The 13,964-nt window shown below is 41.3% G+C and overlaps 1 long non-coding RNA gene across 1 annotated transcript; it reads left to right on the plus strand.

Moving 5' to 3' along the window:
* Window positions 1-720: 720 nt before the first annotated feature.
* On the plus strand, window positions 721-1,709 carry LOC115535772 (uncharacterized). The gene is made up of 3 exons (XR_003974556.1): window positions 721-1,121; window positions 1,326-1,397; window positions 1,699-1,709. It is a non-coding gene; the product is annotated as an uncharacterized LOC115535772 (long non-coding RNA).
* The last annotated feature ends 12,255 nt before the right edge of the window (window positions 1,710-13,964 follow it).

Here is a 13,964-nt window from a genome sequence, read left to right on the forward strand (position 1 = left end):
AACCTATGTCTGTGTGTTGTGACGAGAGCTACAGTGAAAACTCGGCCACCCCATTGGCCACCCCAAGCACCCCATCACAGCGGTCAAAAGTTTTGACGGCTGTGGAAAAATGGCTAAAAAAACCTTTTAGCCACGCGCAGCGCGCACACGTCCTGTATTTGAATTAAACGGCTCAAGCATGGCCTGAATGCCTGTTACCACCTGACGCTTCCACCGGCACCTGCGGCTAAGTGACGAAACCCAAAACAGAAAGGTATGATATCATAATGGATGTTGTTTTTGTCTTCTAATAACTGTGAATATCCCACCCATGACTATCTATTTTGCGAAGTTTAGAAGCAAGGTAGATCGGAGGAGAACATAGTAAACTGTTAGAATTGCTATATGCTATGCTGTATTTGATAGCTACGTTGCGAGATTGTGTAGCCTACAGTGTTTTAATATAATCTCTCTCTAGTCTCTACACGTATTTTTTTTTTGCAACTTCGGATCGATTTTCGATCTAGTTATTTGCTGTTGACTGCTATTGTTGCCAGAACGTGTTATGATTGTGTCAGGTATATACAGTATTTATGCTGCATTTTGGATAAGTGTCATTAAAGAGGGAAAAATAATGAAGAGGAAGAAATCAGACATAGCGTCCTTCTTCAAGTGGAAAGAAGTCAGCTAAGGCAAAGAATGAGGGTGAGATGGAGAAAAAACAGGCAGAGAGCAAGGATGAGGAGCCCCCAGAGAGCAGCAATTTAAATGGACCTCCAGGTATACAGTAGCTATAGAGACTCACATATAGTACAGCTTGGTATGAGGTTATCTTATTTACAATTGGCTTAAAGTTTGTCTATTCATATACAGGTCAGGTTGAAAGTGCATTGTAAAACATATCAGTTCGTTTTTTCAGTACATTAAAGTATGGCATATTTGTTTTTGCTACCCAGAGACACTTTCACTAATATTATACTTAGTTTATAGTGCGTTTGTTAAACACTATATAGCATGCATTATAAGACCTTTAGGAAAATTACCTGTACACCTTATTGTAATTATTTTTGATGTTTCTGAAAGATTGATCGAGAGCAGGACAGAAGAGTCCTCCCTGAGGAGTGGCCCCAGTGGATCCCCAGGTAAATTGACAATCTTACATTGTATGTTGTACTCTTCTGCTAACTTTTCCATCGATATTGTCCACAAGTTTATATTGTATATGTTTAATGCTGTAGAAAATGAATTTTAATCTTTTGTATCTGTGAAATACTTGGATAGTGGATCATTACACCATGTGGAAAATACTTTAAACACCTATTAATGTTTTTAATATATATATTTAGATTCCCACAGAAGATTCAGACAGCGAGAGAGAGGAGCCTCCAACAACGAGTGGCGGCCCAAGGTACCTCCAGGTATACTCACTCTTTCACACATACTGGACACTTTAATTCCACTTCAGTTTTGCCCAATCTGATACAGTGGCCTGATAATTCATAAACAGGTATGAGTCATACCACTCACCGTCCTCAACTGGAGTAGAGTTGGATGAATGGCCTCAAATCTATAACGTTTTAAGCAGATTATAGTGTTCAGATAATCCATTAGATGTAACATGGGATAGTACACTCCAATGTATGAGTTTATCTTGATTGTTATTAATCTCTGCTGTAATTGAATAATTGAATATGCCTTTTTTTTTCCATTTTCAAACAGACATTTCCAAATCAAGAACCGATAGATCTTTAAGGACAGTCATTGAAGTGTTCAGTTTTAATGAGATGTCACTGTTTGGATTCTATGTCTGATATGTGTAAATGTGGCTCAAACTTTAATCTAATCTTGCAGAGTCCGCCTAATACCCATTGTGAATATGATGTTTGTTATTATGTGTTTGATAGATGTTGATGGATCGAATTGAAGAAAAATTGACACTGCTTATTTAAACAGGCTGTTAATGCTTGTCATATTTACATTTGTTGGAATTCAGCAAATTGTATTCAGGATGTTATTTTATTTATTTTCATATTTCTATACATTAGCTCAGTATTTTATACTTTTAAAGATAAATCCATATTGTGATCAGACTTGATTAAAAAAACATTGCACTTCTAATTTTGTATCCTTGTTTTGTATTCCTGATGATACACTGAGAGAATTGACTTGGCTTGTCGCCATAAACTGAGGACATCTCTACTATAAAATAGAATACCTTGCTGTCAATGCATATCTGTACAACCATTGTTCGACTCAGTCGTACAATACAAATAAAAACACAAATAGCAATCGGTAAATCAACACAGTTTAAAAACAAGTATGAATACAGAATAAGTGTATATTATTTTTTAAGTTTTAGCTTCTTTGTGACTTTGCCTTTAGGTATAAGAACAATTTAAATATATTGAATACTTTCTATTGCACCTTCACCTGAATTCCGAATAATGTTGAGATGTTTGCTGTATGTGTCTTAAATAGCTCTGCATCTCCTGGTGAGACACATGCTTGCCACCCAAAAATTATCGCTGACCCATCCTGGCCACCCCAATGGAAATTTCCTGGCTCCGCCACTGCTCCTCACAGGTATGAGAGACGACAAGACAGCAGCGCGCACTGACGCATCGAGGACCCAGCAATCAGATAATAAAAGCCCATGACGAACTGTCGGCATATCGACTGCATGCAGCGGTGATTAGACTGTTAGCGCAACTTTTCAAACCAAGGCAATAAGCGCTTCCTAGACTTCCTTCAAGATTAAGTGGTGTGAAAAGTGGTAAAATTGTTGCAACAAAGAACTCCGATCTATTAACCCTGTATTATTTTGTGCTTAGCCTACATGTTTTATGGATGCATATTTGCTGGTGTTAATTGTTGTCACACGTGACAAAGTTTAAAGGGTACTTTCACCCATTTAAAAAAATATATATATATCTCGATCTCATTCAAGGGTTAAGTTGTTAAAAGTATTTCTAAGCTTATTCAATTTGCAAAGGTTTATTTTGGATAATTTGTCAAAGTAATTTAAACTTACTTAGCTTACTTTGCTTTGAAAATCAAAGTTAATTTGAGATAAGATCATTTAAGATCATGAGTGTTTAAAGGTTTTTTTTGGTGTAATATTCAAGTCTATATTTAAAAAATATGCTTCTCACATGGCCTTCACACATTTGTCAAGAAATTCATAATTATTCACCTTTGGCTACTCACATTAAAGCTAATATTTACACATAGCAACATAAGTTCAACACATGTCCAAGCCATTCAAGTCACCTCAAAATGTCTGAGGCAAGCACTGAAACCTGCATTAAAGATCCTAAGGCACCTGTTAGTGAAGCTACAGACGATGAATCTGCAGACCAAGTAGAAGAGTTACGTAGAAGTGAAAGACGCCGAACCCTCACAGAAAAGGGAAAAGAAAAAAAAGAAGAAAAGCTGAAGAGTGTAAAACGTCGATACAGAATCACCTATGAGAAGTGGAGGTATCACGCAAGATTAGCAAAGGAAATATTGACTGATCAAATGCCTCAAATGAAGAGTTGAATCAGCTCATTGAGAACATTCACAACACCTGCTCTGAGGTAAAGGTCATTTATGAAGAGTTACGAAGAATACAAACTCCTGAACATGACCAGTGTGTAGAACTTTCAGGATTCATTACACAAAAGGCAGGTAGGCTAATTAAAGGGCTTACAACAGACGACGAGGAAGAACCTTGGCCTGATGTCGGATCCATCCTAGACTCAACAGGTTAATGTCAAAGCAAATGTCTTATCTATCACAATGTGGTTCTGCTAACTCTAGCTCCATCGCAGTCAGAAGAAATGAGGCTGCAGCTGAAGCTGCTGCATCCAAAGAAATACTGGCAGTATTGGAAGAACGAGAAAAGGGAGAGACTGAGCTGCAAAGGCTACAGGCTGAAGATAAACAATGACAAGCACTATTTGAAGCTGAAAACCTAGCCAGACAGCAGATTATGGAAGACAAGCGCAGAAGAAGTAAACCGCCTAGAAGAAGTGAAAAGGTTGAGAGTAAAGGTCTATGATCAGGCTGAAGAAAATGTCGAAGCAGTTGACTTACTGTATGAAGTTAAACTTAACACAACTCAAGCCTTTCTTACCTCAAGTCCCTCATTCATCCCTCAACCCGTTCCAGTCCCAACTCTAGCCCTCAATGCCGCAAGTTCTCCATTCATTCCACAATCTCCAACAGTTCAAAGTCAAAATCAAGCTTCACCAACTTCACTGCCCATGCCTCACGTGCAGAACAGCTCTGACTTGATCAATGTACTTGCAGGAGCTATAAGTGCCAATCATCTTCCAACACCAGAGCCAGCAGTATTCACAGGAGTCCCCCTAAAATCCAAAGATTGGCGAATGTCATTTGAAACGTTGATCGACAGAAAAAACATTCCTCACAAAGAAAAACTGTATTACCTAAGACAGTACCTAGGTGGTACTGCAAAAACATCCTTCGAGGGATTTTTCCTACTAGGCACAGAAGCAGCATATGAGTCAGCCTGGCAGCTGTTGGAAAAACGTTTTGGAGACCCATCCATAATTGGAAAGGCCTTCAGAAACAAGCTTCATGACTGGCCAAAAAATAATTCCAAGGTTGCTCGTGAACTGAGAGACTTTGCAGACCTCCTCCGAAGCTGTGAGGCTGCCATGCCCTACATCAAGACCTTGGAAGTTCTCAACGACTGCAATGAAAACCAAAAGATTCTGCTGAAGTTGCCAGATTGGTTGGTATCCAGGTGGAAGCGCAAAGCAATGGAAGCAAGACAAGCATACTCTGAGTACCCACCTTTTAAAGAGTTTGTACATTTCCTGTCGAAAGAAGCAGACCTCTCTTGTGATCCCATCTCCTCAGTACAAGCACTCAAAGGTGTGGAAAGTGACAAACCAAAGTATCCACGAAGCCATACTATTCAAGCAAAGACGTTGTCTACCAATTCAACACAGAACAACATCCCATCATGCATGTTCTGCAAAAGAGTAGGACATGCCGTCGCTAAGTGCAGAAAGTTAGCAGAAAATACCGTTCAAGATCGTGTCAAGGTTGTGCAGGCAGAAAAGCTCTATTTTGGTTGCTTGAAGACTGGTCATCACTCTAGAAGTTGTGATAACAGAAGCACATGTGAAAAGTGTCAGAAGAGACACCCCACATGTCTGCACAATGACCAGTTAAGGGAATGTCTTAGTTCGACAACCCTGAAAAGAGACCTATCAAAAGAAATATCACCCAAAAGAGAAATAGCTGCAACAGCAACCACTAACAGAGTCATGCAGGAGGGACCAAACAAACAAATTTCCTTGATTGTACCAGTCTGGGTTTCAACCACTGAACAGCCAGATAAAGAGGTGCTCGTCTACACACTCTTGGACACGCAGAGTGATACGACCTTTATCCTTGATGAAGTGGCCCAAGACCTCGACACAAGACCTCAATGGTTATAAACTGTCAGCAACTAAGAAACCTAGTTTCTCCGGAAGACCTCTTCTTGTCTATTGTGAAAAATGGGATAAGGCAGAAGGAAAATGGACACTACGAACTCCCACTTCCTTTTAAGACGGACAAACCAATTCTCCCAGACAATAAGCAATGTGCAGTTCATAGGATCTCGTCATTAGAGAGACATTTGAGAAAAAATGAGCAGTACTACAAAGATTATGTCCATTTCATGAATGACATAATCAGAAGAGGAGACGCTGAGAAAGTACCACAGCCTGAGCTTGATAACCAACCAACATGGTACATTCCGCACCACGGGGTCTACCATCCCCACAAACCGGGGAAGATTTGTGTGGTTTTCGACTGCTCGGCGCGTTTTCAAGAAACCTCTCTAAATGATCATCTCTTGACCGGACCAGACTTGACCAACACATTGGTTGGAGTGCTGTTTCGATTCAGACAGGGTCCAATAACCATCATGTGTGACGTGGAACGGATGTTCCACCAATTCCACGTTGCAAAGGAGCATCAAAACTATCTCAGTTTCCTCTGGTGGGACAATGGCGATCTGGACTCCAAACCCTCTGCATACAGGATGAAGGTGCACCTGTTTGGGGCAGCTTCTTCCCCAGGCTGCGCCAACTTTGGCTTAAAGCATTTGACATTTCAGGGTCATGGAAGGTTCAGCAAAGAGTCTATCACATTCATTCTGAGAAGCTTCTACGTTGATGATGGCTTAACAAGCGTCAAGTCACCTGCTGAAGCCGTACATTTGGTAGAAGAATCAAGAGCCTTGTGCAGAACCGGAAACCTTCGGCTGCACAAATGTATATCCAATGACAAAGAGGTGACCAACGGCATAACACCTCAAGAACGTGCCCAAACCAAGGATCTAGACATGGCCCTAGGAGAACTTCAGATTGAGCGTGCACTTGGAGTCCAGTGGTGCATCGAAGCAGATGAATTCCAATTCAGAGTGGAAGTTAAAGAGAATCCACTGACAAGAAGAGGGGTTCTCTCTACCGTCGCCTCTGTCTACAATCCACTAGGGTTTGTGGCCCCCTTCGTACTAGTTGGCAAACAATGACTTCAAGCTTTATGCAGAGATAAAGTAGGCTGGGACGAAGAACTTCCTGAGCACATTCTGCAACAATGGGAGTCATGGCTTCAAGATCTACCTCACTTGGCAGCTCTGAGGATCCCAAGAAGCTACCTTCCATCAAGCTTTGGGGAGGTCCTGCAATACCAGCTTCACAACTTCTCAGATGCAAGTTTTAGTGGTTATGGTGCATGTTCCTATCTTCGAGCTATAAGTAAAACTGGACAGATCAGGTGCTCTCTTGTCATGGGGAAAGCAAGAGTAGCAGCCACCAAACTCACAACAATCCCAAGACTTGAGTTTACATCAGCTGTGAATTCAGTCCGCAACGGCGATGTCGTCAAAAGGGAGCTTGAGATTAAAAACCTGCAAGAGTTTTACTGGACTTACTCAAAGGTGGTTCTTGGCTACCTGAACAACGACGCCAAGAGGTTCCACACATTTGTTGCGAACCGGATTACAAGATTAAAATTTTCAGACTGGTCCAGAGCAGTGAGAGCTGTAGCCAGGCTCTAGCGATTCATCAGAGAATTCAAGAAACTTCAGCCAAGAACGAACAAGGCGACTTGCCTTGAAGATAGAAGAGAAGCTGAAATCTTTATTATCAAGCTGGTGCAAGAAGAAGCTTTCGCTCAAGACATCCAGAAAATTCAGCAACAAAAAACCAACTCCCTGAACAAGCAAACAAGTTGCACCATTTGAATGCCTTTTTGGATAAAAACAATGTCCTCAGGGTGGGAGGAAAGTTAACCAGATCAGCCTTGCACTATGACGTAAAGCATCCCGCCATACTTCCGAAGAAGTCTCACATTTCAGCTCTGATAGTCAAACATCATCATGAGCGTGTACAGCACCAAGGAAGAGGCGTGACTATGAAAGAGTTGCATGCCAGCGGAGTATGGATTTTAGGATGTGGAAATGTAGTCTCATCACTCATCTTCAAGTGCGTAAAATGTAGAAGGTACAGAAGAGCTACAGAAGTTCAACAAATGGCAGATTTACCGGAAGAGCGGACTGAGACATCCCCTCCCTTTACGTACTGTGGCATTGAATGTTTTGGCCCCTTCAGTGTTAAGGAAGGAAGAAAGGAAATGAAACGATATGGACTGTTGTTCACCTGCTTATGCTCAAGAGCAGTACACATCGAAACACTTGATGATTTAACCACAGACACCTTCCTGAATGCACTCTGAACCTTTATAGCCATCAGAGGACCTGTACGCCAATTAAGGTGTGATCAGGGAACAAATTTTGTTGGTGCTAAAAGATCATTTTGTGAGTTGCTCAAAGAAATGGATCAAGAACAACAACAAACATTTGGTTGTGAATTCGTAATGAATGTTCTATCAGCAAGCCATATGGGTGGGGTCTGGGTGCGCCAAATACGCACAGTTCGAAGCATCCTGACTGCCATTCTCGACAAGTCTACAAGCAGACTTGACACTGCATCTCTGAGGACGTTTCTTTACAACAATGGCTATAATCAACAGCAGGCCATTAAGTGTCCAGAACCGCTTACTCCCAACCATATACTTACTAGGGCTGTCAAAATTGCTCAAAAATGACATTCGAATGTTCGTTTGGAAAAAAATCACGAATTCGAACTATTCGAATATCTGGTTGCCTATTTTACGCAGTTGCCGTCAATATGTCAATAATGCGACAAAACCATGGTTCGAATTAGCGGGATATATATATATCCTATAAACAGCCCAGTAACGTGGAGGCCTAATCATGAAAAGCCACAACTTTGTATCGCTTGCATTTCACCACCACACCTGCAAGCGCGCAAACTATAGTAATCTGAAGAAGACGCCCGCTTCTGAATGTTACAAAGTATGCTAGTGGTAACGTTCCTTGCTTTGCTTACCAAGTTACCATTTATCGAGAAGGCCTATTAAAATCGATAAAGAAAAATATGCATGTCGCCTACGTCTTCCACCATGCCAGCGAAAGGGCCAGCACTACGCACCGTTCGGATTCATGAAAAAAAAGCTGTCTCGGACTTTGCAGAGAACATTGCGTTATAGCAGCTTTCACCAGCCAGACTACTAGCTCCCTGAGCTCTACTTCGGATGCTTATTGAATGGCATAGCCGAGCTGGAATACCTATATCCAAGTACGGAAACCCCGAGGGGATAAAATACATTCGCTCTTCACAATACTAGTCTGTTACACTTGTACCGCGGGAGTGTTTTTTCACATTCGAATATTATGAGGGACATCGCGAACAGACAGAGGCTCATTCACAAAGCAGATAGAGGCGCTTGTACCGCGGGAGTGTTTTTTCACATTCGAATATTAATTTTCACGTTCGAATTCGCGTTTTTGGATACATTTCGAACGAATATTCGTTGACAGCCCTAATACTTACGATGAAATCTTCGGTTATTCTCCCCCCGCCTGGAGAGTTCTGCAAAGAAGACCTTTATCTCAATAAAAGTTGGAAAAGAGTGCAGTTCCTGGCCAACGAATTCTGGCGAATATGGAAGCAAGAATATCTGTTGAACTTGGAACAAAGGCAGAAGTGGCAAAAAACATCACAAAACTCAAAGGTAGATGCCATTGTGATTCTACAAGACAGCTCACCAAGAAATGAATGGAAACTTGCCAGGGTTGTAGAAGCTCACCCTCGCACAGATGGAAAGGTGCGAAAGCTGAAGCTACTTGTCAATAGCACCACACTTGAGAAAGGAAAAACACTTTCACCTTGAAAGGCCTATACACAAAGTAGTAACATTACTTGAGGCTAACTAAAGTCATAAACATAAGGTCACATACATTGAGACTTGAACATTTTATTTATCGGTGGGAGTGTAAGTGACGTTGCATAAATAAGTTTTCGAGAGCTACACTGTGGTTCAGTATGACAGCTCATTGGTCAATGGGCAGCAGGTCATTAATCACTTTAATTTGCATTAAAGCTACAGTCACCAGAAACAGAGCATTCTGACAATAGTATCCGTCTGTGTCCTGCAAGACGAAGGCGTGACTTGTAGCAGGCGTAACTTGTAGTAGGAGGCGTGTCTTGTACTTTTCTTAATCGCGGAAGTAGGAGGTGTGTCTAGTACTTTTCTAAACCGCGGAAGTGATCGGTATGTAGCAGTGATGCGCGGGTACATAAATGACCGCAACTCGGACCTCAAATATTAGAGCTTACGGGCTTACGTGAAACTGTCATCCCTAAGTCATATGCATTTAAGAAAATAATTTACAGATTGACAAGCCTTTTTTACCGCGAAAAGAGGAAGATCTCGCGTCGACCGCGATTTAGAAAGGTACAAGACACGCCTCCTCCTACTACAAGTTACGCCTGCTACAAGTTACGCCTCCGTCTTGCAGGACACAGACAGACACTCAATTCTGAAGGGATTGAAACAGAGGGGAATAGCGGTAGGCACATTTTTTTTTCCTAAAATCTATTTACAGCAAACAGCTTCAAAAACATTTTTTCTGTAACTCAAATACTATGTCTACTTGTTGTGAAAACGCCATAATATGTCTCCTTTAGATTAATCAATTGATTACCTATCAAATATAACATTTGATCCTGTTTGCATAGGTAACCACAAGTCCTGCTGAGTAGCATTCGCAAGTGAGGGGATCAATAACACCCGGGTATTATGTTCAGTGGTTCACACCAACACCTCGACTTTGTCATTATGTGTACATAATGACAGTGTCTGGTTACACAGACCCATGTTAGGCCACTCTATTGTAAGCATAGTGTACGCCATTAGCAAATCTTTAACCAAGGTCAGCATTTGTAATCTGTTGAATTCAGAGAATGCCCTCAATTCTGCTGCATAAGGTCACAAATGGCATAATAGTCGCAGAAATCATACGAGAGTGTAACTTAATTGCATTACTTTCCATGAAATCCAGAGAAGAGCAGCAGTGCTTTGTAGGAGCCATAATGGAAATGTTCATGTTCCTTGGCATTAGAAAACCCTTCATGAAGTGGGGAACATGCTGGGATAGAATCTGACCGGTGATCTTCCAGCCCAAGGCACGGCTCTTTCCTGCTCTAACGGATTCACACAAACAAATACATAGAATATGAACAACACTTTACAATAAGGATACATTAAATAACAATTAGTTAACATTGATTAATGCATTAATAAGTATCTACTAAGAATTAGCTAACAGTTAATTCAAAGTTAACCAAGGATCTAGTTATATATAGCATTACCATAAGGTTCAATTAAGGGTTAAGGTTAGAGTTAACCCTAATTAACCCTGATTTTCCAACGAATTTGTGCAATTTGCTTGTTGTTAATAAAGATTTAAGCTGTTATTTATTGTATTTAATGTTGTTAGGTATCACGAAACGGACGCCTGAACCTCCTAAAATGGAGCAATTTGATTGGTTCGCTATCTCGGGATATTGAGCAATATCCCATGATTGACATCTCAAACTTGATATTGTTTTCCTCGCAAAATGTCCGCTAATAACAACAAATAAACCTTTGTCTCTGGGACTATTCCCCACTATTCACTTCGTCTTCGCCGAATAATTGTTGATTAATAGCTTTGATAGATGGATAGATAGCCTAGTCAGTCTTTATTAATAGCCTACCTCACTGTACAAATCGTCGGGAATTCATTTCGGTGGTGTTTCGGCTCACACAGTATAGCCTACATCAGGCCTATTCATATGGCGGCCCGCGGGCCACATCCGGCCCAGAAGCACATTCCGAGTGGCACAGTCCGTGGTCCCGCAAAAATCGCATAGAAAAGTAAAAAAAAACTTTAGTAATACAGACCTTGAATGCAACACTCCTAGCAACAGGAATATAGCATCATTCAACCCTCAATTCCGCACGTTGTTGTGTTTCACATGTCCATGATCTGTCAAGAAAGTGATTGGAGGCGAGTCGTCTAATCTAATCTAACATGTCTTTGTCAACTCAAAAACGCCAAGTGGACACTGAAAACCGTCGGTTCAACACAACCTGGACTGACAGGTATTTATTAATTTTGCCGCCGAATCCAAACGCCAAACCGATGTGTTTAATTTGTAATGAGTGTGTGCGGTGCTTAAAGATTTCAATGTGAGGAGACAGCACATTGATAAACTCCCGACTTTCCGCTCAAGCTTTCCCGAGGGATCTCAGGAGAGGGCTGCAAAGATGCAGAGTTTGCTGGCATCTTACAACCGGAGCTGTGCTACTATGATGCAGACATGCACGGCCCAAGAGAGAGCTACAGCAGCTTCCCTTCCTGTGTCATGGATCTTGGCAAAAAAGGAAAGGCCATTTACAGACTCTGAAACTGTGAAAGAGTACATGCTGGCCGTCGTGAATGAGGTTATAAATGACGACAGAGTAAAAAGCTTGACCTCTGCCATTAAAAACGTACCCCTGTCAGACACCTCAAATATTCGCATGATTCAACTTCTTGCTAGTGATGTGTTCGAAACGCTTTTGGAAGACCTGAAGAAAGCTGATGTCATATCTATAGAAGTAGATGAGTCCACAGATAAGAAGGATACCGCCCAACTGTGCATATATGTCTGTTTTTTTGACGGCAATTACTTCAGAGAAGAACTGCTCAGCCTACTGCAGTTAAAAGGACACACAACAAGCGAGGAACTCTTTGAGAAGATTTCAACTGTTTTTGAAGACAATGGCCTTGATATGAGACTTGTGTGCATGCTTGTAATGGATGGGGCTCGGGACAGAAAAAGTTAATGGTTTGGCTGCACGTTGGTCCGCTGTTGCACCTCAAATGATATCCCTACACTGCATTGAGCATCAGATGGTATTGTGCGCAAAACTAGGCGGGGAGCTCAAGTCGACAATGGACAGCGTGATGGAATCATTAATTTTATCCGCTCCACATCAAGCCTCCAACACCACTTATTCCGCATGCTGCTGTCAGATATTTCTGCTGAGCACCATGACCTGCTTTTGCACAACAACGTCAGGTGGCTGTCCAAAGGCAAAGTGCTCGAGCGTTTCTGTGATCTAGAGAGGAAATCACAGCCTTCCTAGGCAGCAGCAAGCATAAAAAAGCCGAAACACTCTTGAACCGAATGCTGAATGACATCTTCATTGGCGATGTCAGCTTTCTCAGTGACATATTTAAACACCTGAATGACTTAAATTTGGGACTACAAGGCAGAGACAAAACTGTAATTGAACTGGTGGAACAGATGCTCGCATTCCAAGCCAAACTGGATCTTTTCGGGACTGACTTGAACACAGGCCGAATGTTGCATTTTCCGACGCACTGCAAATGCATCTCAACCCCGGCACGCATTACCGCTGTGATGACAAATTTCGTTTCGAGGTTAAAAGAAAGCTTAGCTGGTCGATTGGATGGACTTTTTTTGCCAACAGGGGTGATGTGTTTTGTCGACGGAGACCTGTTCACTGTCGCAATAGAAGGGGCTTTATCCGCCAAAGCAAAGAAGGTGGCCGTTCCCATTGACGAGGGGAAATTCATTCTCAAACTTGTGGACATGCGGTCATCCTTAATCATGGCACAGGAGCTGCGCACCAATGGGCCTGCCAGGTTTTGGACTGATGTCAACCCACATCAGTTCCCTAACGTCAAGAGAGTAGCACTCCTCGTGCTAAGTATGTTTGGCTCAACATACACATGTGAATCAAGCTTCTCACACATGAACTCAATTAAAAGCAGCTCTCGTTGCTCACTGTCTGACAGTACACTTCACGAATGCCTTTGGATTGCATTGACATCTTATGAGCCCGGAATCACTGCTCTTATTCATAACAAAAGATGTCACATCTCCCAATGAGAACTCAATAGTGAAACTGTTGCATGCATAGCAACAAAATGATGTGTAACTCAGTGAGTAACAAAGTATTCATGTGTGTTAAGCTACTTAGTTATTCCTTGTTTTGTGTTTGTTTACTAAGCTTTAATATGACAAGTTCTGTTTTTTTCATGCACTTTTGCATATTGATCCCAGGGGGGATATGCTTCTTTTAATATGTGACCCAAATGTTTATTTTATTTATATAAATAAGGAAACCTCCGATAAATGTGCACTATTTTGTTTTCAATGCACCTTGTGTTTTGCTTATTGGTCAGATATGATACATTTTTATTTTGTTTAAAAAAAAGGAAACTAGGAGGCTATTTATAGGCCTAATATTGTGCACTATTTTGTTTTCAGAGGTCTGCCTAGGTCAGATTTCACCAAAGATATATTAATGTAATTTTTTTTAGATATGACAATTAATAAAACGTTTGCGTTTTTCAATGCATTCATTTGTGTTGGTCCAAAATGTGTCATTACTTACTGCTGAAAATGCCTGGCCCAACTGAATTTCTATTTGAATAGCCCTGGCCTACATAACAAGACCACACAGAACAAGAGACAACAAGTCTGACTGGACATACACAAAACACATCACATTAAAACTAGACACATGCGTTGATAGATAGATAGATAAACAGA

This window comes from Gadus morhua, chromosome 22, assembly GCF_902167405.1.
Source record: "Gadus morhua chromosome 22, gadMor3.0, whole genome shotgun sequence".
Taxonomy (NCBI): Eukaryota; Metazoa; Chordata; class Actinopteri; order Gadiformes; family Gadidae; genus Gadus; species Gadus morhua.